This window comes from Lynx rufus, unplaced genomic scaffold (genome assembly GCF_022079265.1).
Source record: "Lynx rufus isolate CCGP_SWC_20201006 ecotype Redwood Valley unplaced genomic scaffold, mLynRuf1.p SCAF_8, whole genome shotgun sequence".
Lineage (NCBI taxonomy): Eukaryota > Metazoa > Chordata > Mammalia > Carnivora > Felidae > Lynx > Lynx rufus.
The window spans coordinates 4,348,881-4,374,832 of record NW_025814896.1 but is presented as its reverse complement, the minus strand read 5'-3'; positions in this window follow the sequence as shown (position 1 = coordinate 4,374,832).

Genomic DNA, 25,952 nt, shown 5'->3' with positions numbered 1-25,952 from the left:
ACCGTTGACTGGAAGCCTTACTGATAACACAAACGACACGTATTTTGTACATGCATCGTCTGTTATATCCTTACAATAAAGTAAGCTAGAGAGAAAAAGCTTAAGCTTAAGAAAATCATAAGAGAAAATACATTTTACGGTACTATATTGCACGTATTAAAAAAAATCTGCGTGTAAGTGGATTCGCGGGGTTCACAGCCATGTTGTTCTACGGTCAACGGTATTTCCGGGTTATCAGAGAGACGAGCCCAGGGAAAGAAGAACAGGCCTCTGTGGTGTGTTGGGGGCAGAGGCCTGTACTTGTGCAGTGAAGGCACAGCAAGTAGCTGTTAGGTTCACCAAGCAAGATCTTCCTCCTCCTCCTCCTCTTCTCCTATCTTTACTTTTTTTTTAAATTTTTTATGTTTATTTATTTCTGAGACAGAGAGAGACAGAGCATGAGCGGGGGAGGGGCAGAGAGAGGGAGACACAGAATCTGAAACAGGCTCCAGGCTCCAGGCTCTGAGCCGGCAGCCCAGAGCCCGACGCGGGGCTCGAACTCACAGGGTGCGAGATCATAACCTGAGACGAAGTCGGTCGCTCAACCCACTGAGCCACCCAGGCGCCCCTCTTAACTAGTTTTTTAAAAATTTGTTATGTTTATTTATTTTTGAGAGAAAGAGAGAGAGAGAGAGAGAGAGAGAGAGAGAGAGAGAAGGATCAGGGAAAGGGCAGAGAGAGAGGGAGACACAGAATCTGAAGTGGGCTCCGGGCTCCAAGCTGTCAGCCCAGAGTACGATCTTGACTAGTGTTAAGTGTGTTCAGGTGTATTAAATACACTCATAACATTGGGCAACCAGCACCACCATCCATCTCTGTAACTCTTTTTATCTTTTCTTTTTCAAAGTTTATTTATTTTGAGAGGGAGAGGGAGAGAGTGGGGGAGGGGCAGAGGAAGAGGGACAGATGGAGAACCCCAAGCAGGCTCCGCACCGTCAGCACAGAGCCCAACGTGGGGTTCAAACTCATGAACCGCGAGATCATGACCTAAGTCAAAGGTGGGGACACAACGGACTGAGCCGCCCAGGTGTCCCTCTTTTTATCTTTTAAAACCAAAACTCCATGCCCTTTAAGCAATTAACTTCCTATTTCCCTTTCTCCCTAGCCCTACTGTCTGTCTCTATGATTTTGTCTACACTAACTCATGTAAGTGGAGTCACACAGAATTTGTCTTTTTGCAACTAGCTTATTTCACATAGCACAATATTCTCCAGGTTAACCGTGTCGTAGCATATGTATCAGAATTTCCTTTTCAAAGCTGAGTGATATACCAATGTATGTATATATTACATTTTGTTTCTCCAATCCCACTGGGGGACCCTTGGGTTGCCCCCATGTTTTAGCTGCTGTGAATAATGTTGCTATAGATGGGTGTACAAATATCTCTTCAAGATCCTGCTTTCAATTCTTTGAGTATATACCCAGAAATGGAACAGGATGGTTTTATTTGTAATTTTTTGAGGAAATGCCACACTATTTTCCACACTGGCTGTAACATTTTGCATTCCCACCAACAGGGCACAGGCGTTCCAAATTCTACATACCCTCTCCAACGCTAGTTATTTTCTTTCTGATGGCTGCCATCTTAATGGGTGTGAGTATCTCATTGTAGGTTTGATTTACATTTCCCTAGTGATTAGTGATGTCGGGTATCCTTATGTGCTTATTGGCCATCTGTGTATCTTTTTTGGAGAAATGTCTAGTAAAGTCTTTTGTCCATGTTTAAAACCAGGTTGTTTGATTTTTGTCATGGAGTTTTCAGAGTTCTCTATAGTCATCCCTTATTGATTTTCAAATATTTCTTCCCATTCTGGGGGTGATCTTTTTACTCTGTTGATCCTGCCTTCTGATGAACAAAATTTTTAAATTTTCAGGAAATCTAGGTTTTCTGTTTTATTTTTTTCTTTTGTTGTCTGTGCCTTTGGTGTCATATCCAAAAAAAAAAAAACCATTGCCAAAGTCAACGTTGTGATGTTTTTGTCCTGTTTTCTTCTAAAGTTTTTACAGTTTCAGGTGCTACATACAGATCTCTGATCCATTTTGAATTAATTTTTTGCATGTGGTGTTAGGTAAGGGTCCAACTTCATTCTTTTGCATATGGCTACACAGTTTTCCTAGCATCATTTATTGAAAAGACTATCCTTTCCCAATTGGGATGGCCTTGGCCCCTCTTAATCAAAAACCATCCAACCATACATGTAAGGGTTTATTTCAGATCTTTCTACTCTATTCCATTAGTCTGTCGGCACAATAGTGTTTTGATTACTATAGCTTTATGTCTGTTTTCAGGTCCTCCAATTCATTTGTTCTTTTTCAAAATTGTTTTGGTTATTCAGGGTTCCTTGAGATTCTATAGGAATTTTAGGATGGGGCTTTTCTACTTCTGCAAAGCAGAAATGTTAAGTGTGATTTTGATAGAGATACACCGACTCTGTAGATGGCTTTGGGTAGTACGGACATCTTAGGAATATTACGTCTTCCAGTCCATGAAGGTGGGATTTGTTTCCCTTTACTGATATCTGCTTTGATTTCTTTCAGTAATGCTCTGTAGTTTTCATTGTACATCTTTCACCTCCTTGATAAACTTCTAAGTCTTTTTCTTTTTGATGTCATTATAAATGAAATCATTCCTTTTCAAGTTGCCCATTGTTAATGTACATAAATGCAGCTGACTTTTGTATGCTTTGTGTCCTGCTACTTTGCTGAATTCATGCAATAGTTCGAACAGTGTGTGTGTATGTGTGTGTGTGCAGTCTTCAGGGTTTTCTATGTATAGGATCATATCAGCCAGGAACAGTGATAATTATACTTTTTCCTTTCCAATGTGGCTGCCTTTTATTTTTATTTTTTTTAAATGTTTACTTATTTTGAGAGACACAGGGCACATGCACATGAGCAGAGGAAGGGCAGAGAGAGAGGGAGAGAGAGAATCCCAAGCAGGCTCTGCACTGTCAGGGGGCAGTGTGGGGCTCGATCTCACAAACCGTGAGATCATGACCTGAGCCAAAAATCAAGAGTTGGACGTTCAAGGCACCCCTATTTCTTTTTCTTGCCTAATTGCTCTGGCTAGAATTTACAGTACAATTTTGAATAGAAGTAGTGATCCCTTCCTCCTGATCTTAGAGGAAACATTTCAACCTTTCACTATTGACTATGATGCTCATTGCAGGTTTTCCTAGATGGCTTTTATGTGAAGGTAGCTTCCTTCTGTTCGAGTTTGCTGAGTGTTTTTATCAAGAAAGGTCATCCAAGTTTGTCAAATGCTTCTTCTGCATCAATTGCAATAATCATGTGAGGTTTTCCCTTCATTCCTTCGGTCTGTTAATGTGATATGTTACACTGATGTGTAGTTTCGTTTTATTGTTGCAGCTTTACCTGGCTTTGGGATTGGGGTAATGGTAGCCTCATGAAAATCAATCACTCCTCAGAATCACAGTGCAGCTCTTTCTGCCCATGGGTCCTATCCCTGTGCTTTAATAACACACAAACACACACACACACACACACACACCATTTTTTTGCCCAGGGAAGGAAGGAAGGAAGGAAGGAAGGAAGGAAGGAAGGAAGGAAGGAAGGAAAGAAAAATATATAAAAGATAAAAGAAACAAGGAGAGGAGAGGAGAGGAGAGGAGAGGAGAGGAGAGGAGAGGAGAAGAGAAGAGAAGAGAAGAGAAGAGAAGAGAAAAGGAGTTAGGAAGTGTTTACTGCTTTTCAGTTGTTTGGAAACATTTGGTATTCATTCTCCTTTTAATATTGAGTAGAATTCAGCAATAAGGGCACTGGGTTCAGGACTTTTCTTTCTTGGGGGATTTGTGATTACCGATTCAGTCTCCTTACTGGTTATAAGCCTATTCAGATTTTCTACTTCATCATTTAATCTTGGTAGGTTTGATGCTTCTAGGAATTTGCCCATTTCATCTAGGTTATCCAATTTGTTGGCATGCAGTTTTTCACCGTAATCTCTTATAATCCTTTTGTTTCTGTAGAATCGGTAGTAATATCCCTACTTTCATTTCTGGTCCATGTAGCTAAAGATGTGACAGTTTGAGCGATCTCTCCAGAGAAGCAACTTTTGGTTTCATGCATTTTCTCTGCTGTTTCTCTCTTCTCTATTTTGTTTATCTCGGCTCTAATCTTTATTTCCTTCTTTCTGCCAGCTCTGGGTTTAGTGTTCTCTCCTTTTTAGTTCCTCAAGTCGTAAATTTAGGTTGCTGATTTGAGATCTTTCTTGTTTTTTAATAATGTAAGCGTTTATAGCTAAAAATTTCCTTATTAGTACTGCTTTCACTGCATTCTGTAAGTTTTGGCCTGTTGTGCTTTTGTTTTCATTTATCTCTAAATGTTTTTAATTTCCTATATTATTTCTTCTTTCACCCACTGGTTAAGAGTGTTGTTTCCATTTGCACAAATTTATGAATTCTCCAGCTTTCCTTCTGTTATTGATTTCTAACTTTATCCCGCTGTGGTTGGCGGAGATCCTTTGTATGATATCTATCTTTTTAAATCTATTTAGACTTAAGTTGTGGCCTTATATATAGTCTATCATGGAAAACGTCCCACGTGCACTTGAGAAGAATGTGCACGAGCGCAGCTGTCGTTGGTAGAGTGGCTTTCTATACCTCTTAAGTCTGGTTACGTGTTAACGTAAGCTTTTTAAGAAAACACCTCACAGCAAATATCTTAGGCTCTGTGGATGAAGGGGAAACTCAATAATGTATGCACTTTTATAACAAGAGAGGAAACAAACTTCACAAATTTTTGATTGATACAATGAGAAATGTGATACTAAATATATTTTTTGTTATTAGGTCTACTCATAAGAAAAGAATAATTTTTCACTAACAACCCTTGTGAGCAAAACAGCTGGAATAACATTTAATTGGTGACCAAAGTTAGTGTCCCCGATCATCAAAACCAATCACATGTATTCACCTATTAACGCTGATCTGTACTGAGATCTTCTGTTTTTCATCTTTGAAAGGGTACACACGAAGGTACTGCCCAAACTGGGACCAGTCCACAAGCCTGTGATTTTAATTAAACAAATTCATCACATACAAGGCAGTTACAGAATTCTATTAGGTTTTTCTCCTGATATTTGTCTTGTAGCATGTCATTCCATTACAGATTAATCACTGCCGATTGACAGCTATGTGGAAGCCGCTCTTTGTAGAGTTTAATGGATTTTGAAATATATAGATTTCCTCTGAGCTTGCATCACGTTCTAAAAAACACTGCTTGAAATATAGAGTGAGCTCAAAAAAAAACAAAAACGTACCGCAAGTTTGCACAGGAGTGGGATCTTCCCTCTAATTTCAACTTTTGGCAGCGTGGGAAGTAGCTAAAGCTCACGTTACTTGTGACTCAAGCCGTATTAGCAAAGTTGAAATGACCTTATCACAATATAAGTTTTGTATATAAGCACTGTATTGCCTGTTAACGTTAGTTTGAATGTACCGAAAAGCATTTTCAAGTCCATGACAAAATGCAACTTCCAAAGCCATTCAATGTATTCTAGTAGTCGTTGAAGGAGGCTCTTTCTACCCAGAAAAACTTCAGGGGTGCCTGGGTGGCTCAGTTGGTTAAGCGTCCGACTTCGGCTCAGGTCACGATCTCTCGGTCCGTGAGTCCGAGCCCCGCGTCAGGCTCTGTGCTGACAGCTCAGAGCCTGGAGCCTGCTTTGGATTCTGTGTCTCCTTCTCTCTCTGCCCCTCCCCTGCTCGTGCACTGTCTTTCTCTGTCTCAGAAATAAACATTAAAAAAAAAAAAAAAGAAAAACTTCAGTCTTGGCCCTGAGCTCAAACCACCTGGATAAAACCTTACTACTGATAGGCCTTCAAATTTCCATGTTAGGACAAGTCAGGATATTCACTGTGTATTTCTGGCAGAATTCACCGGCCTGATGATGAAGCCCACCAGAGCAAATGGAGGTCACAATGGACACTACTGGGTCAATGAAAACATGACAGATTGCAATATGTGCCTCCAAGTGCCCGCTGAGGGATGAATCTGTGAATTACCACAGATGCGCTCACCTTCCATCTCCACGAGCCTTGCACGTCTGTCCAGCTCGGCCCCACACACCCCACCGCCAGCTGGGACACATCTTAGTTGTGCCAGATTCCTGTTTCACCCATGCTTTTTATCAGCCTTCCGGGTATCCTCACCTGGACTTGTTCAGTCCCGACTATTCGCAGAGGCTGATTCTTCGGTCCCTTTCTAACTCTGCATCAAGCCCTCGAACCCGCAACCACCACGCGGTAACCTCTCTCTGCCCTGTCTTTAAATTTTTTTTTTTTTTCTTTTCCAACGTCTTATTTATTCTTGGGACAGAGAGAGACAGAGCATGAACGGGGGAGGGTCAGAGAAAGAGGGAGACACAGGATCGGAAACAGGCTCCAGGCTCTGAGCCATCAGCCCAGAGCCTGACGCGGGGCTCGAACTCCCGGACCGCGAGATCGTGACCTGGCTGAAGTCGGACGCTTAACCGACTGCGCCACCCAGGCGCCCCTCTGCCCTGTCTTTAAACGGCCGTGGCTCCCAAAGTGCTGGATTCTGCAAGCAACTGTTCTCCTTGCCAGGCTAATTTTCTGAAGTTCGGTTCTTGTTTTTGTTTTTGGCCCCTGGACACACATGTATTCAGCTGTTGCCATCAGACACCATTTGATGGACCCACCGGTTATAAACGGCTATTTCTCTTGGCTAACAAACGAGCCACTTTGTAACTTATTTTGGCGGCAGATCCTTTTTTTTATTTTTTACGCGCGTGAAGACATTCTGCCACGACAAGGTAGCAGTTTAAATCTTCCGGGTTCTTTCCCGCCCGTTACTTTCCTGCGATGCGCGAATGCTCAGGAACGCCTGCTCTGGCGATGGCAACGCGTATCGGACCTTTCAGAGCGGCTGTGGCACCACCGTGCCGCCGCCGTGATGGATGCTATGCAATTTGAGAACGACAGGCCCCACTCTCCGTCATGCCCTGCAAGCATGACATTCACAGTCTGCTTTCGTCTTCCTTTCTTGTGCTGACATGAAAGACACGCACGGGTCATTTTTTGTTGTAAAGAAGTCACAGGAGGGGCGCCTGGCCGGCTAAGTCGGTAGGGCATGCGACTCTTGATCCCGGGGTCATGGGTTCGAGCCCCGCGTTGGGCGGAGAGCTTACTTTAAGAAATAAAGAAGTAAAAAACAAAGAAGCCCCCGTGTGCGGTACCGGTGACACTCAGATGCCGCTGGGTTATAGCTGTGTGACTGCAGCGTGCATGTTCCGAGCAGCAGGGGAGAGTGGTGAGAGCGCCGCATGCAGTGCCCCCCCCACAGCGGCAGGAAAACACCCACAGAAAACATGTACACAAATGAGCACGGCTGTGTTCCAATAAAAGCGTATTTATGGACACTGACATTTGAATTTCAAGTAATTCTCATGTGCTACAAAAGAGTCTCCTTTTATTGTTTTCAACCATTTGAAAATGCAAAAAAGTAATTAGCTCATGGGCACATAGAAACAGGCGGCAGGTCAGATTTGGCCTGCGGGTCAAAGCGGTCAACCCCTGCCGTAAGTTAATAAATGTTTTCATATCTTTAAAGTTCATAGTAATTTAGGAAGTTCTATAGCTAACACTTCCACAAATCTAAAATGCAATGACTTAGGGGTGCCTGGGTGGGTCAGCTGGTTAAGCGTCCGACTTCGACTCAGGTCATGAGCTCACGGTTTGTGGGTTCAAGCCCTGCGTCAGGCTCTGTGCTGACAAGCGCAGAGTCTGGAACGTGCTTGCTTCGGATCCTGTGTGTCTCCCTCTCTCCCCCTCCCCAGCGCACGCGTGCTCTCTCTCTCTCTCTCTCTTCCTCTCTCTCAAAAACATAAAACAAACATAAAACAAAATAAAATAGAACTGATGAATGCCACAGCAAGGCTGAACCTCAAACACATTAGGCTAAGGGAAAAAAAAAAAAAAAACAGTCACAAAAGGCAACATATCCTATGACTGCATTTACATGAAATACCCAGAGCAGGTAAATCCATAGAGACAGAAAATAAATTAGTGGTTGTCAGAGGCTGGGGGAAGGGAATGGGGAGTGACAACTGATGGGAGCGGGGTTCCTTCTTGGGGTGATGAGAATGTTCTGGAACTAAATCATGGTGATGACTGCTACAATCTCGTGAATACACTAAAAACCACTGACCTGTACACTTTAAAGAGAGAAGTCACGTGGCGCGAGAAGTGTGTGTCCGTAAGAAAGGAAGTATGTCTCCATATACTACACGCACCCCTCGCCTTTTCCCCTCACCACTAACCCCGGGGCCAATTTGAGGGAGATAAGAAATGCAGAGACACCGAAATCGACGGGTCAGCCAACTTACAGCTAACACACCGGTAGGTTCAATCTCAAAATGCTTGCCTCAAGGAAGGGAATAGAATCAGAGAGGCTTTCTACGATTGTGCTCAAAGATTCTGTGAGCGGTCCTGTAAGTGGGCTCGAGAGCCCTGAAAACGAAACCCATCTGAGACCACCCCTCCCACGTGCTGAGTTAGCACAGTCGAACGCGGGCGCGTCTACACTGCTTTTGACTGAAAGTTACCGGGACAGGTGAAAACGAAGAGCTGGCAGCCCGGGCACGGGGCAAAGACACCCAGGGACAGTCTGCGATTCCCCAGCCCCGGGGCCATTCGGAGCTGTTCCTGCGGTGCCTCCCCTCCCTGAGGGAAGATCCCTCCCTTCGGGGACAGATAACCATTTCTCTCGTGCCCTCCCACCGCAAAGGCTCGCTTGGCCGCTAACCAGAATCCAAACTCAATGGGCTCCGGGAGTGAAAGGCAGAACCCGAGCAGGAAAAGAATTACAGCCTGAAAGCACAGCACGGGTTTGCCCACCTGGATCGGCACACGGCTCGCCTGCACTCGGGGGGACGGACCTGCGGGCACCTGGGCACGGAAGGAAGTTCACTCTTTCCCCGGGATGAGGTTATTGATTTGAGGGCATTCTTTTAGGAGGCACGGACGGCTGCTTCAGCAGTTCGCTGTTTTGACTAATGTTCTGAACGCTGCTCTGTACAAAACGAAATGGAAAGGCCAGAAACACTTTGGCATAAGATAGAGGAAAGAATTCAAAGACTTCAGGAGACAGGAATGCTGAATTGGAACTGGCCGATGCTTCCCACTCACCAGGACTCCCCCCGCCCCCCACCCCCAACCATCAGGTCTCCCGTTAGGCCGGGAAAGACTCCGTTTACCTTTGCCTTGAGGAATGGACGGGTGGGGAAGACGTCAGTCTTTTAAAATGAGCTTTTATTGACTGTTCTCCTAGCCTGGACATGCTGGTGGTAGGCGCTCCAATCGGTTACTGATCGACTGCAGTGGAGACGGGGGAGAGCGGAAGGCGGCTTGTACAGGCGGCCACTGTTACCGGCCAGAAGCAGACTGGCTACAGTTATCCTGACAGGCACCAGGGCAGGCATGGCTACTCCATTTGGCAAGACAGTATGATACCCTCGGGATCTTTAGCTGCTGTTAATTAATGACAGGGTTCTCAGGAATTAAAGTGACAGATGACCCTTTTTCCCTTCATAAAGTAAGTCCAGATCCAATGACAGCAGGCCCAACGTCAGAACGTCAACAAACTCAAGACACGAGAAAGTCAAGGCCTTTTATCTAATTCTCAACTCCGGATCACTTCATCCACTCCGAGGCTCCAGACTCGAATAGATGTCAGGTGGCCTTGAGATCTACACGATCACCCGGGCAAGTTTTAAGTTTTCTTCTTCGCATTCCCCAAAGAGACGTGTGCTCGAAGAAAACACACCCCCCCCAAGTCTTTGGTCTGCCAGAGATTTATTCTCAGTGGGTGCTAATTATTTGGATACCAAGTACCCTGAACTCTACCATTATCTGCCATTCCCAGGAAGGGGTATGTGCTCCAGAGATCGACGGGGTTGTGATCAGGGCCACCCAAGCCAGGCCCATCCTAGGGCTATTTTATATTCCGATGTAAGCAACTGGCAGGGACCTCCTGTGCAGCATCAGAATCCCCTCTCGGGCTTACTAAGGAGGGCGTGGACCAAGTCCCACCACGGTAGGCAGGCCAAGAGGAAAACAACGCAATTCCCCCTTGCCTCCAAAATCAGAATCAAAAGCAGTATTGTGTCTCTGAGGAAACTATCGACGGTCATCACCACCAAATACTGGGGAGGGGTGTGCTCGCCGATCCCTGTGACACCCCGACAGAGCCCACGGTCCGCCACTGAACACAAGGTCGGTGAGGGAGCACAAATTTCCCCAGGCGGCTTCTCCACTGGTAGAGAAAGTCCCGTCTCTCCCTGCTGGAGGAAACCAACACAGTGCCCGGAAACCGGTGTGCACTTCTGACTCAGCGCACGCATCAGATGTTCTTTTTTATTCCTTTCCAATCCTTCCTCAAAGTTGTCTCACGCTGGGACAGAAATCGGTCCCCCTGGACACCTCACGCGACAGCTCACTGAAAGCATCATGTTGATAGACCAGGAAGGCAGGAAGGAACAGCTGCGCTGCGGATCTGTTTAATGGCTTTTCTGCACCAAGAGACCCTCAGAGGGGTACGAGCGTGCTCATTCATCATCCTGCACACTGGTTACCGAGGCAGGAGTGATACTCAGACATTATCAAAAGGCATGTGGATCTCAGTAGAGAACTGGACCGGGAGCCGGGTTTTAATTGGACGCGACTTCCCATTCTCTCCACTGGGGAGAAAAAGTGAGATGTTTGAGTTACGTGGGAGAGGCATATGGGGGGGATATTTAACGTTGTACATGCTGGCATTATGAGCACGTGCCTGTCCACATATACATGTGCGCATGCACACGGGAAAGCCAAGGGGTGGATGGCAGTGAACGCTCACTGGTTTTGCCAGGCCGGTACCCCCAGTGCCTGTGGGGGAATAATGACCCTCAACGCCAGTCACGTGGTACCGGAGGAGGAGCCAAACAGAGAACCATGCTCCTGAGGTCACAGGACTGGGCAAAAGGCTCATGCCAATCTCATGCCAATCATAATTCCTTGCAGGGGGGGCGGGGGGGAGGGGAACATTTCAAGTGGCAAGACACAGAAAACTCAATTAAAATGGCTTTTGCATGAAGAACACCCAAGTGCACGGATAGAACACTACACATGGGACGTACTTTTTCTTTTTCAAGAACACAAGGAACACTGACCAAGCTAGACCATATTCTGGGAAATAAAGCAAATCTCACACAAAGTATATTTTCTGCCCACAAAGGAATTAAACTAGAAACCAAGAACAAAAGATACATGAAATAGTCTCAACTCTGGAAATTTACATACTTCTAAACAATCCATGCATGGGTCAAGGAAAAGTCATAAGGGCAGTTAAAAATATTTTGAGGGGCACCTGGGTGGCTCAGCCGGTTAAGCGTCCGACTTCGGCTCAGGTCATGATCTCGAGGCTCGTGGGTTCGAGCCCCGCATCGGGCTCTGTGCTGACAGCTGGGAGCCTGGAGCCTGCTCTGGCTTCTGTGTCTCCCTTGCTCTCTGCCCCTCCCCCACTCACACTCTGTTTCTCTCTCCTTCAAAAATAAACAAACATTAAAAAAATTAAAAAAAAATTTTTTTGAACTATGGGATGCCTGGGTGGCTCAGTCGGTTAAGTTTCCAACTCTTGGTTTCAGCTCAGGTCTTGATCTCATGGTTTTGTGAGTTTGAGCCCCACATTGGGCTCCAAGCCGACAGTGCAGAGCCTGCTTGGGATTCTCCATCTCCCTCTCTCTCTCTCTGCCCCTCCCCGACTTGTGCTGTCTCTGTCTCTCTCAAAATAAATAAATTAACTTTAAAATTTTTTTATATAAAAAATATTTTGAAGTAAACAAAAATTTGTGGGGCACCTGAGTGACTCAGTGGGTTAAGCATCTGGCTCTTGATTTCGGCTCAGGTCATAATCTCATCGTTTGTGGGATTGAGCCCCACATTGGGTTCTGCACTGACAGCACCTGCTTGGTATTCTCTCTCTCACTCTCTCTCTGCCCCTCCCGGCTCATGCTCGCTTGCTCTCTCTCTCTCTCTCTCAAAATAAATAAACAAACATTTAAAAATATTTTGAATTAAATGAAATGAACACAAAAGTCGAAGGGTGAAGCTAAAGCAGAAAAAATACTTAGAGAAAAAATAATGGCATTAAATACTTGAAAAGAAGAGATCAAATCAGTGATCTGAGAAACTTGAGAAACGAGAAGAGTAACTTGAACCCAAAGCAGAAAGAAACAATAAAGATAAAAGCAGAAATCAACGAATGAAAACAGAAAAATTATAGAGAAAAATTAGTCAAACCAAAACCTGATTCCTCGATGGGGTGCCTGGGTGGCGCAGTCGGTTAAGCGTCCGACTTCAGCCAGGTCACGATCTCGCGGTCCGTGAGTTCGAGCCCCGCGTCTGGCTCTGGGCTGATTTCCGATTCTGTCTCCCTCTCTCTCTGCCCCTCCCCCGTTCATGCTCTGTCTCTCTCTGTCCCAAAAATAAATAAACGTTGAAAAAAAAATTAAAAAAAAAAAAAAAACAACCCTGATTCCTCGAAATTGCATTTGTAGTTTTAAATCTTCAAAACAAAACTCCAGGCCTAGATGGCTTCAGAGGTGGATTCCACCAAACATTTAAGGAAGAAATAATACGAACTCTCACAAAATCTTCTGGAAAATGGAAGGAAAGAAATTGCTTCCCAACTCACTTGTTTAGGCCATTATCCAACACCCATACCTGAATTAAATATTCCAAGAAAAAATAACCTTCAGGTCCTTATCCCTCACGAACATCAAATTGTCAAAAACTCTTAGCAAGTCGAACCCAACAATACATAAAAGCAGTAATACATACATCATGACAAAGTAGAGGAGGTGATCCTGGAAAGGCCAAATCGGTTCAATATCCAAAAACCAATTAATTGTAACCAATAGACCAGAGGAGAAAACCCGTATGAACACCTCAATACAAAAAAGAGAAGAAAAATTCAAAAAGCATTTGACAAACCTCAACATCAATTAATGATGAAAACTTCCCACAAACCAGGAGTAGGAGGAACTTCCTCGCCCTGATAAAAATGCAATTACAAAAAAATCCACAGCTAACACCGTACTGAACCGTGAAACACAGTTTTAGCTTTCTCCTAAAATCAGAACGATGCAAGAGTGCCCACTGTCACCACTTCCATTCAACATCATACTTGAGGCCCTAACTGGTGGAATAAGGGAAGAATAAGAAAAAAAAGTCACATAAATTGGTGATAAAGAATAAAACTCTCAATTCACGGATGACATGATTGTCTATGTAGAATTCATACAAAATTATAATTTTTAAAACTTCTAGAGCTAATAAATGAATTTAGCAAGGTCACAGTACACAATGTCGATTCAATCAATTACATTTCTACACACTAGCAACGAACGATTAGAAAATGAAAAAGTTTGAAATACCAGTTACAAAGGCATTAAAAATCATGACATGTGTAGGCTAAAATCTAACAAAACGTGCAAAATCTGCATGCAGAAAAATACCAAAAACTGATGAAAGAAATCAAAGAAGGCCTTGGGAAATGCAGAGATATTTTGTATCTTTGTATTTGGGGTTGGAAGACTAGATTTTATCAAGGTGTGAGTTCCACCCCCCCCAAAAAAATGGATCTATAAGTTCAGTACAACACCGATCAAAAATCCTAGGAAGATTTTTGTAGAAATAGACAAGCTGATTCTAACATGTATAGGGAAAGACAAAGAAAGGAAATGCCGACACGGTTTTTAAAAGAAGAAAAAAAGGGGGGGGGGGCTCCTGCCCGGTGGCCTGGCGTGTAAGGAGATTTGAAGTCACCGCTCCATCCTAAAGCAAAAGACCGCACAAAAACCTGAACAAACTGAGAAATCGACAAGGGCTCTGGGATCCTCCAGAGGGGTGAGATGGAGACAGAGCAGGGGCCGGAGATCGAACATGCTGGAGGGCCGTGGCCGCACGAGGGGCCTGGCCTCTGCCCACCGCACCCGTGCGCACAACTTCCGGGTGTCCCTCCCGCCCCGTCGGCGCCCGGAAGCCGCCCTTTTCCCGCCTCCGCCTTCGGGGAAAACCTACCCGGGCCTTTGTTCCGGGGCCAGGCTGCGGGGCCCTTCCCTTTGTGCCGCGTCCCTCCTCGACTGGCGCTGCGTGGCGAGTCCCCCGAGGCGGTAACAAGGCCACGGGGCCGACCGCCGTCCCCCAAATCGGCGGCGCCCGCAGGTGGGGAGAGCCCAGCAACTGGGGCGCGGGGGCAGCGCCTGGCGGGGACACCCGAACTGTCGTCGACCAGTTGCCGGAGGCTCCGTGTGCACTGTTCTGAGGGGTCACAACTCCGGCGGGGGGGGGGGGGGGGCGAGCAGAGCTAGGAAGACCTCCACTTCTGCTGTTCGCGTCCCGGAGCCTGCCGGGGCCTCGGCTGTGGGTATCAGAGAAAGTTCCGTGCTGCTTCCGGTGGGGGAAGGGCGGCCGGAAGCGTTTCCACGCACGCAGGCGCCTTCCGTGCCTCTGCTCCCGGGTGGGTGCTCGCCAGGGAGGCCGTTCCAGCCGGGTGCTAGGGGGCATGGCCGGCCTGGGGGCAGCGAACCCCCGACCCGGGGCCGCTCCAGCGCTCCTGTCCCGCCTGAGGAGGGAAAGCAGGAGCAGAAGCAGGGGGGAAGTGGGCGCAGCCTCACCGAGGGACTGGGACCACCCCGCGGGCCACAGACGCTTCGGTCCCCCGCACCTGGCCGCGGCCTTTCTCAAGGCCTGTTCGCTGCGGTGCCTTCTACCCCGCGCATCATGCCCAGCTCTCGGCAGGTAATTAAAAGGCCGAATGAAAGGTACTGTTAAGAGACAGAGCAAGCATCAGAACCAGACTCGGAGATGACAGCAGTTTTTAAAAATTAAGAGTAACATGCTCATCATTTTTACTATAATGTTTATTTATATTTATTTATTTTGACACAGAGAGAGAGAGAGAGAGAGAGAATCCGAAGCAGGCTCCAGGCCCTGAGCTGTCAGCTCAGAGCCCCACACGGGGCTTGAACTCACAAGCCAGTGAGATCGTGACCTGAGCCAAAGCCCCACGGTTAACCGCCTGAGCCACCCAGGCGCCCCAACATGCTCATCGTTTTAATGGGAAAAGTAGACAGCATGCAAGAACACATGGAGGATGTAGGCAGAGAGATGAAAATTCTAGGAAAAAGTAAAATGCTGGACAGGCAACGCTCTGTGACAGAAAAGAAGAATGCCTTTGTTGGGCTTATTGGTACGCTGGATGCGGCTGAAGAAAGAGTCTCTGAGCTTGGGAATATGACAATAGAAAGTTCCAAAACTAAAAAACCAAAGACAAAAAAAACAAATAAAAAACCCTGAGAAGAAAATGGAACAGAATATTCATGAACTGTGGGACAACCAAAAAAAAGTGTAACATACCCATAATAGGAAGAGCAGAGGAGACAGGAGAAAGGGGTAGAAAAGTCTGAAATAATAATGGTGGCGAATTTACCCAAATTAATGTCAGACACCAAAGCACAGGTCCAGGCAGCTCACAGAACCCCAAACAGGATAAATGTCAAAAAACAACAACAACAACAAAACAAACACCTATGCATGTCGTATTCAAACTTAAGAAAATCAAAGATTAAGAAAAAATGAAAGAAACCAGAAGAACGGCGACCCAGGACTAGCTTGGGGATGGGAAGTGAAAAAAAAAAGAGAGAAACCAGAAGAATGATCCACCTCACCTACAGAAAAGCAAAGATAAGATTTCTCTCCAGCTCCTCCTTAGAAACCGTGCAAGCAAGAAGAGAATAGAAAGAAATATTTAAAGCATTTGGAGAAAAAAACCCACCAGTCTAAAATTCTGTATCTTGGGAAATTATCCTTCAAAAGGGAAAGAGAAATAAAGCCGTTCTCAGAAAACAAACAAACAAACCTCAAAAACTGAAGGAATTTGTTGCCTGCATTGCAAGAAATGTTAAAAGAGGTTCTTTAGAGAGAAGGAAAATAATGTAGGTCAGAAACTCAGACCTGCAGAGAGGAAGGAAGAGCACTGGAGAATAAGTGAAGGTAAAATCCAAACTTACTTTCCTTATTCTTTTTTTTTTTTAATTTTTTTTTCAATGTTTATTTATTTTTGGGACAGAGAGAGACAGAGCATGAACGGGAGAGGGGCAGAGAGAGAGGGAGACACAGAATCGGAAACAGGCTCCAGGCTCTGAGCCATCAGCCCAGAGCCTGACGCGGGTCTCGAACTCACGGACCGCGAGATCGTGACCTGGCTGAAGTTGACGCTCAACCGACTGCGCCACCCAGGCGCCCCACTTTCCTTATTCTTAATTGATCTAACAGATGTGAGTTTGTTCAAAATAATATCAACAATGTGCTCAATTACGTATTGATACATGTACATATCTTATGTGTGCTTCTATATGGTAACATGAATGACAGCAGTGGCACAAGAAATGGGAGGGAGGGATGAGGAATAGTTTCTTATTATAAGATCTATAACTAGGGGCGCCTGGGTGGCTCAGTCGGTTAAGCGGCCGACTTCAGCTCAGGTCATGCATGATCTCTCGGTCTGTGAGTTCGAGCCCCACGTCGGGCTCTGGGCTGACGGCTCAGAGCCTGGAGCCTGTTTCAGATTCTGTGTCTCCCTCTCTCTGACCCTCCCCCGTTCATGCTCTGTCTCTCTCTGTCTCAAAAATAAATAAATGTTAAAAAAAATTTTAAAAAAAAGATCTATAACTGTACCCACAAAGCAGTCTAGTGTTATTGGAAAGTGGACTTGGATTAGTAGTAAATGTATGGCAAACTCTAGGGCAACCGCTGAAAACAAAAATCTTTTAAAGGAATACAACGTATATGCTGAGACAGGAGAAAAAAAATGGAATCACATAAAAAGCTCAATTAAATTGACAAAGAGCAGAAAGAATGGCAGTGGAAAAATAGGGACGAAGAATAAAGGCAACAAATAGAAAACAGGAACAAATATGATAGGTATTAATCCAGTAATACTAATGATCCCTTTAGTTTTTTAAGTTTATTTATTTATTTTGAATGAGAGATAGAGCACGAGCAGGGGCAGGGCAGAGAGAGGGAGAGAGATTCTCAAGCAGATTCTGCGGTGTCAGTCCAGAGCCCGATGTGGGCTTGAACTCAGGAACCACGAGATGGTGACCTGGGCCGAAATCAAGAGTCGGATGCTCAACTGACTGAGCCCCCCAGATGCCCCTTAATGATCACTTTAAATGTAAATGTAAGCACATCAATTAAAAGACAGAAATGGTCACTGTGGATAAAAAAAAAAAAGACTCATCCATATGTTGTCTATAAGAAACCCATTTACACTTGGACACATACAGAGTAAAAGTAAATGGATAGAGGTGCCCCTGAGTGGCTCAGTCAGATGAGCATCTGGCTCTGACTCTGATTTCTGCTCAGGTCATGATCCTAGGGTCCTGGGATTGAGCCCTGCATTGGGCTCTGCACCAAGCATGAGTCTGCTTAAGATTCTCTCTCTCCCTATGCCCCTCTCCCCCACTCTCACTCACTCTCTCTCTCTCTCTAAAATAAAATTTTAAAAAGTAAATAAAGATAATGCTAACGCTCATTTAAAAAATGGGAGTAGCTACATTGATCTCAGACAGAGCAGACTTCAGAGCAAAGAAAATTGTCAGGGATAAAGACGGCCCTTACATCATGAGAAAGGGGTCAGTTCTCCAGGAAGACACAACAGCCCTTAATGTGTGTGCATCTAACAACAGAGGATCAAAATGCTTGAGGCAAACACTGGAGGAACTGCAAAAAGAAATGATGAACCCACTGTCCAAGTAGGAGACTTCAAACCCCCTCTCTCACAAATGGGTAGATTCAGCAGGAAGAAAACCAGTAAGAATGTCATTAGAGTTAATAATCCCGCCCATCAACTGGATATCATTGATGTCCGTAGAATGCTTCATCCAACAAGAGCAGACTCTTCTCAAGCTCACATGGAACATTTACCAAAATAGACCACACTCTGGGCCATAAACCAGAATATAAAAGATAGAAGCATACAGTATCTTCTGTCAGACCACAATGGAATTAAAGCAGAAAGCATTAACAGAGAAACCGTTGGAAAGCTCCAAATATATGCAGATTAAATAACACGTAGGTCAAAGAAGAAATCACAAGAGAAATTTTAAAATATTTTGAATTAAATGAGGGGCGCCTGTGTGGCTTAGTTGGTTGAGTGAACGACTCTTGATTTTGGCTCAGGTTATGACCCAGGGTCATGGGATTGAGCCCCATGTCTGGGTCCACTGGGTGTAGAGCCTACTTGAGATTCTCTCTCTCCCCCTCTGCCCCTCTCCCTCGCTTGTGCTCACTTGCTCTCTCTCTCTAAAATTTAATTAAAATGTAAAATAAATAAAATATGCTGAACTAAATTAAAATACAACTTTTCAAATTTTGTGGGATGTACTGAAAGCAGAGCTTACAGGGAAATTTATAGCACTGAGTACACATATTGAAGAGAAGAAAGATCTAAACTCAATCATCTAGGGTTCCACTTGAGGAACTAGAAAAAGAAGAGCAAAATTAAATCCAAAGTAAGATGAAGAAATATATAAAAATTAGTGCAGAAATCAAAGAAATTGAAAACAGGAAACCAGTAGAGAAAATCAACAAAACCAAAAACTGATTCTTTGCAAAGACCAATAAAATCAATAAGCTTTAGCCAGGATAGCTAAGAAAAAAAGAGAAGACACAGGGGTGCCTGGGTGGCTCAGTCAGTTCAGTGTCCCAACTTTGGCTCCGGTCATGGTCTCATGGTTCGTGGGTTCGAGCCCCACGTTGGGCTCTGTGCTGACAGCTCGGAGCCCGAAGCCTGCTTCAGATTCCGTGTCCCCCTCTCTCACTTCCCCTCCCCTGTGCTCGCTCGCTCTCTCTCTCTCTCTCTCAAAAATAAAACATTAAAAAATAGAAAAGAAAAAGAAGAAAAAAAGAGAAGCCATAAATTACTACTAATATCAGAAAAGAAAAAGAGGATGTCACTACAGATCCCATGGATATTAAAATTATACTCAGGGAATATTATCAACAACTCCATGCCAACAAATTCAATAACATAGAAGAAGTGGATGGGTCAGTTCCTTAAAAGATACAATCAGCCAAAACTCACACAAAAAGAAACAGACAACTGAGTGGGCCTATATCTATTAAAGAAATTTAATCAATAATTAAACACCTTCCAAAACAGAAAGCAACAGGCCCAGTTTGGTTCACTGATCAATTCTACTAAACTTTTAAGAAAGAAATCATACCGATTCTCAACCATCTCTTTCAGTGGAGAGAAGCTGAAGGAATACTCTGACTCATGCCTCTGAGGCCAGTGTTATTACCCTAACACCAAAACCAGACAAAGACAGTACAAGAGAAAACTACAGACCTACATCTCTCATGAACATAAGTGTACTATATATTATATTAGCACATTAAATCTAATAATATGAAGTAACATCATGACCAAGTGAGATTGATCCCACATATGCAAAGCTGGTTCAACATTCAAAAATCAGTTAATGTGATCCATCATACCAACGGGTTAAAAAAAAAAATAAAGCCACAATGCATATTACTAAGTATAAGAAGTTACATAGTGTGTGATTCCAAATATATGGCATTCTGGGAAAGGCAAAACTATGGAGACAGTATAAAGATCAGTGGTTGCCAAGGGTCAGGGGAGATGGAGAGGCAGAGTACAGATGATCTTCGGGGCAGAGAAACCACTCTTTATTACACCGTAAAGATGGATATGTAATTATAAATTTGTTCAAACCTTTAGAATATATAACACCAAGAGTCAACCCTAAGGTAATACAGACTTGGGATAATGATGTGTCCACATAGGATCATCCATTTTAATAAATGCACCATGTGAGGGGGGATGTTGATGTTCGGGGGCTCTGTGCATGAGTAGAGGCAGGAGGTCTATGAGAAATCTCTGTATCTCCAATGCTGCTGGGAACCTAAAACAATTAATTTATTTAAAAATGAAAGAAAATGGTTGGAAGGAAGGAGGGAAGGGGAAGGGCTGAAGAGGGCAGAGGAGGGGAGGGGAGAAAAAGACAGTCCGTGAAAAGCCTTGTAAACATTTAAGGAGACTGCAGCTTATCCCAAGAGCGTTAGGAAATGGGATGGCTGTTGTATTCATTTTCCATGGCTTCTGTAACAAATAATCACAAATCAGGGATTTAAAAGAAGAGAAATTTATTTTCTCACGGTTCTGGAGGCCAAAAGTCCAAAATCAGGGTGCCAGTGGTCCCCATGCTTCTCTTGAAGACTTTAAGGGAATCTGTCCTTCCTCCCTCCCTCCCTCCCTCCCTCCCTCCCTCCCTCCTTCCCTCCCTCCCTCCCTCCCTCCCTCCTTCCCTCTCTCCCTCCCTTTCTTTCTCACTCCTTCCTCTTCTACGCTCACCTGGCTCTGATATTCCCTGGCTGTGTCCACCGAAGAATCACTCTAATATCTGCCCCTATTTTCACATGGCCTTCTCCTCTGTGTCTCTTACAAAGACACTTATCATTGGATTTAGGGCTCACCCAGATAATCCAGGATGATCTCATTTTGAGATCCTTAACTGAGTTACAACTACAAAGACCCTTTTCCCAAATAAGGTCACATTCACAGATTCTGGGGGTTAGGACATGAACATCTCTTTTGGGGGACCACCCTTCAACCTGCTACAATGTTAAGCTACTTAACACACATCTATTGGGTTGCTGCATTAGTTAAGCCTCTTTAGGTGACATTTGCAACCTACTCTGGCCACGGTAAGCCAAAAAAGGCAGGGGAGGGGACACATGGGGGTTACTGGAATATCACTGGGAAGGTGACAAAATTGAAGGAAAAGTGAACTAGCTGGCTTTAGAAAGGTCCAGGGCAGCCCCAGCAGTAAAAAAATCACGAGTTACTACTTTAGATCAGGGGTTGGCAAATATTTTGTGCAAATGACCAGATTGTAAATATTTTCAGCTTCGCAGACCGTACAGTCTCTATTGGAACTGCTCAACTCTGCTATTGTACACGAAAGCGGCCACGGACAGATACAAAGGAATGAGCATGGCTGTTTTCCAATCGTTATTCCTTGTTTATTTATGAAATTTTCCAACTTGGGGCACCTGGGTGGTACAGTTAGTTAAGCGTCCAACGCTTGGTTTCGGCTTAGGTCGTGATCTCACGGTTCGTGGGTTCGAGCCCTGTGTCGGATCCATGCTGTCAACACGGAGCCTGCTTGGAAGTCTCTCTCTGTCTCTCTCTGTCTCTCTCTGTCTCTCTCTCTGAGTCCCTCCCCTGCTGCTCTCTCGGTCTCTCTCTCAAAAATAAATAAACTTAAAAAAAAATTCCAACTTGGTTTTCAAAAGCAGGAGAGCCTCTCATTGGCGCACGGTGGTCACATGCCCACATCGTTGCTGGGACTTAGGGTAAGGTGGGGAACAGCCAATAGATGGACCCACCGAAAACGAGTGAAATTGAAGAGTTTGTTGCCCACAGGAAAACCGAGATGCTATTACCAACAAAAGGGAGAAAAAGGTACGGCCAGCATCCTAGTATCTAGACCCATGCAGGATGCGGGACGTGCCAGGCACGGAGGGCCCTGTGTGAACACGAGGCATCATGACTGTAGCTCTCACGAAGCCCAAAGCATACGTGATTGTGGAGTAATAGACAGAGATGCACACTCCAGAGGAGAGGAACATAGGTCCACCACAGGGTGCTTCAATCTCAGCACCACGGACATTTGGGGCTGGATAAATCTTTGTTGTGGGGGCTGTCCTGTGCACCGTAGGACATCTAGTAGCACACTTGGATTCTATCCACTAGATGCAAGTATCAAACCCCACCTACCTCTCAGTTGTGACAACTAAAAAGATCTCCAGACTCTGCCAAAGGTCCCCTTGGGTGCGGGGCGGGGGGGAGGGGGTGCAAAAATGTGCCTGGTTGAGGACCACTGGTCTACAAGAAAATACACTAGGGGAACCTGCTCTCTGCTGGGGAGTCAGAAAGGCTACCCTGGGGAAATGAAGGATGAATAGAAGTCACCTGGACCAGGAAGAGGGCGTCACGACCCAAATTGAGAGAAGACGGCAAATGCAAAGGCTCTGTGGCTGGAGACAGCGGCGGCAAGCTGAGGAACCGAAAAGGGAATGGCAAGGCTAGACCCAGCCACGCGGAGTTTGGCTCTGTGCGAAGCCAACGCGATATTTTAGCAAATCAGCGACAGTAAGATAACTAAAACAAACGAAACAAAGCAGCCACAAGAACAAAACTCCCGGGGCGGTAGAACAAAAGCCAGCAAGAAGAGGCACGTTCTAGGTGAGACAGGCCAGGCCAGTTGGTGGCGTTGAAGACGGAGAAAAGTAAAAGGATTCAAGGTCAGGGGCATTAGGTGATGAATTGCAAATGGGGTGAAATGGACAAGTTTCAGGCATGCCTTTTAGGTTTCTTACCTGACCAGAAGCGGCGATAAGCATTCGCCAAAGGGCTGAAAGAGGACAGGGGCGAAGATTAGTATGGGTGGAGGGAGCCCATGCTGTCAACTTTGCCCAGGTTGCATTTGAAATGCCCTAAGAGGGGCGCCTGGGTGGCTCAGTCGGTTAAGCGTCCAACTTCGGCTCAGGTCATGATCTCGTGGTCTGTGGGTTCGAGCCCTGCATCAGGCTCTGTGCTGACAGCCTAGAGCCTGGAGCCTGTTTCAGAGTCTGTGTCTCCCTCTTTCTCTGACCCTCCCCTGTTCATGCTCTCTCTCTGTCTCAAAAATAAATAAATGTTAAAAAAAGAATTTTTTTTTTTTTTAATAAAAAATAAATGCCTTAAGAGATCCCAGGAGCTGTTGACAGAGAGGTGGATGTGTAATGGCCTGGAACACAGAGAAGGACTTAGGGCTGGGGAGCTACATTTGGGAGTCACGGGGCAAAAGGGCGACGGAATCTGTGGGTGGGGGTGCAAATACAGAGCGAGAGAGAAGGCCTAGAGCGAGCCCTAAGAACCTACCTTTAGGGGCCGCCTGGGGGGCTCTGTCAGTTGAGCGTCTGACGCCTGATTTCGTCTCAGGTCATGACCTCAAGGTTTGTGAGTTCAAACCCCGTATCAGGCTCTACGCTAACCGTGGAGCCTGCCTGGGATTCTTTCTCTCTTTGTCCCTCCCCCCCCCCAAAATACATAAACATTTTCTGGAAAAGAGGAAAAAAAAAATGAATCTTCAACATTTAATGGCCAAGAGGAGGAGAAGGAGGGGTTGGCGAGAGAGGCCAGAGACCAGTGGGAGAAACCCTGGAAAGCTGGAGGAGTGGGAGGTTTGTCTTCTCTTTTATTAATGTGTTGTATTAGATTATTGATTTGAGACCTGCCTTCTTTTCCGAGATAGGCACCTACAGCTATAAATTCCACCGTAATTTATATGTGACTGCTTAGTCACATCCCGTACATTTCCTTACGTTGTGTTTTTGTTTTAATTCTCCTCAACGTTGTTTTTTTTTTAACTTCTCTTGTGATTTCTTTTTGGCTCTGTAAGTTATTTAGAAGTGTTGCTCAATTTTGAAAATCTTCAGGTTTTCCTAGGTGTCTTTCAAGTGGGGGTTTCCATTTTAATTCTGCTGTGACCAGAGAATGTACTTTGTATGGTTTTAATCTTTAAGAATTTGAGCCTTGTTTTGTGGTCCAGCTGATGGTCTATCCTGGAGAATGTTCCATGCGCTCTTGAAAAGAATGTGTATTCTTTAGCCTTTGGGTCTTTTCTATAAACGTTAGGTCAAGTTGGTTGAGAGTGTTATTCAAATCTTCCGTATCCCTGTTGATTTTTGGAAACTGTGATAAAAACACATGACATGACGGGGCGCCCGCTTGAGATTCTCTCTCCCTCTCCTCCTCTCTCTCTCTCTCAAAAAAAAAAAAAACCATAAAATGTACCATCTTAACCATGGTTAAGTGTACAGTTTAGTAATGCTAAATATGTTCCCATTGTTGAGAGAGGGATCTCCAGAACTTTCTCATCTTGCAAAACTGAAACTCTACACCCACTAAAAAGCAACTACCCTTAGCCCCTCATAACCGCTGTCCTACTTTGTTTCTGTGAATTTAAGTATTTTAATTTTTTTTTTTAATTTTTTTTTTAATTTTTTTTTCAATGTTTATTTATTTTTGGGACAGAGAGAGACAGAGCATGAACGGGGGAGGGGCAGAGAGAGAGGGAGACACAGAATCAGAAACAGGCTCCAGGCTCTGAGCCATCAGCCCAGAGCCCGATGCGGGGCTCGAACTCACGGACCGCGAGATCGTGACCTGGCTGAAGTTGGACGCTTAACCGACTGCGCCACCCAGGCGCCCCTTAAGTATTTTAATTTTTTTTTAATGTTTATTTACTTTTGAGAGAGAGAGAGAGAGAGAGAGAGACAGAGGCGTGAGCAGGGCAGGGGCAGAGAGAGAGAGAGAGAGACAGAATCCAAAGCAGGCTCCAGGCTCCGAGCTGTCGGCACAGAGCCTGACGCGGGGCTCGAACTCACACACTGAGAGATCGTGGCCCGAGCTGAAGTCGGACGCCCAACCGACTGAGCCACCCAGGGGCCCCTCTGTGAATTTAAGTATTTTAGACACCTCATATAAGTGGACTCATACAGTATGTATCTCTTTGTGACTGGCTTGTTTCACTTAACATAATGGCCACTGGCTCATCCATGTTGTAGCAGGTAGCGTGTAGTATGTTCATCCTTTTGAAGCCTGAATACTATTGCCCTGTATGCATACACCACATTCTGTCTACTCAGTTATCCATCCGTGGGCATTTGGGTTAATTCCACCTCTTGGCTATTGTCAATAGTGATGCTATGAACAAGAGTGTACAGATACCTCTTTGAGACCCAGCTTTCAGTTCTTTGGGGTATATACTCAGAAATGGAATTGCTGGGCCATACGGTAATACTATTTTTAATTTTCTGAAGAACTGCCATATTGTTTTCCATAGCTGGCGTACCGTTTCACAGTCTTACCCTTGCTGACTTTTTTTGTCCAGTTGTTCACAAACTGTTGAGAGTGAGGTATTGAAATCTCTACCTACCGGTATTGGATTGTCTATTTTTCCTTTCGGTTAAGTCAACCTTTCCTTTATTTCTTTGGGTTAATCAACGGAGGTTGATAATATCCATATACATTTATAATTGTCATATGTAACTCACATATTGACTGTTTATCATTATGAGCTGTCTTAAAGTCTATCTGATATTAATATAGAAACTCCAGCTTTTTTTTTAATGTTTATTTATTTTTGAGAGAGAGAGAGAGCATGAGCGGCGGAGGGGCAGAGAGAGAGAGGGAGACACAGAATCAGAAGCAGGCTCCAGGCTCCGAGCCATTAGCACAGAGCCCGATGCGGGGCTCAAACTCAGGAACCATGAGATCATAACCTGAACAGAAGTCGGACGCTCAACTGACTGAGCCACCCAGACACCCCAGAAACTCCAGCTTTTTAATGTTACTATTTGCATGGTATATCTTTTTTTCTATCCCTTTGCTTTCAACCCATTTGTGTCTTTCAATCTATGGTGTTTCCATGTATAGATAGCACATAGTTGGGTCTTGCTTTTTCATCCGTTCTGACAGTTTCTGTCTTTTGAAATATTTAGTCTATTCAAGACTGGATATGATTAGATTTATGCCTGTCATTTTACTGTTTATTTTCTATCTGTCGTATGTCTCTCTTTTGTTCTCCTTTGCTGTCTTATTTTATGTTAAATATGTTTTCATGAATCACTTTGACTTGTCTATTTTTTTTGTACTATCTTTTGAGTTATTTTATTAGTGGTTGCTCTAAGGATTCCAACATGCATTTTAATTTAGCACAATCTGCTTCAGAATACTAAATTTCAGTTACATACAGG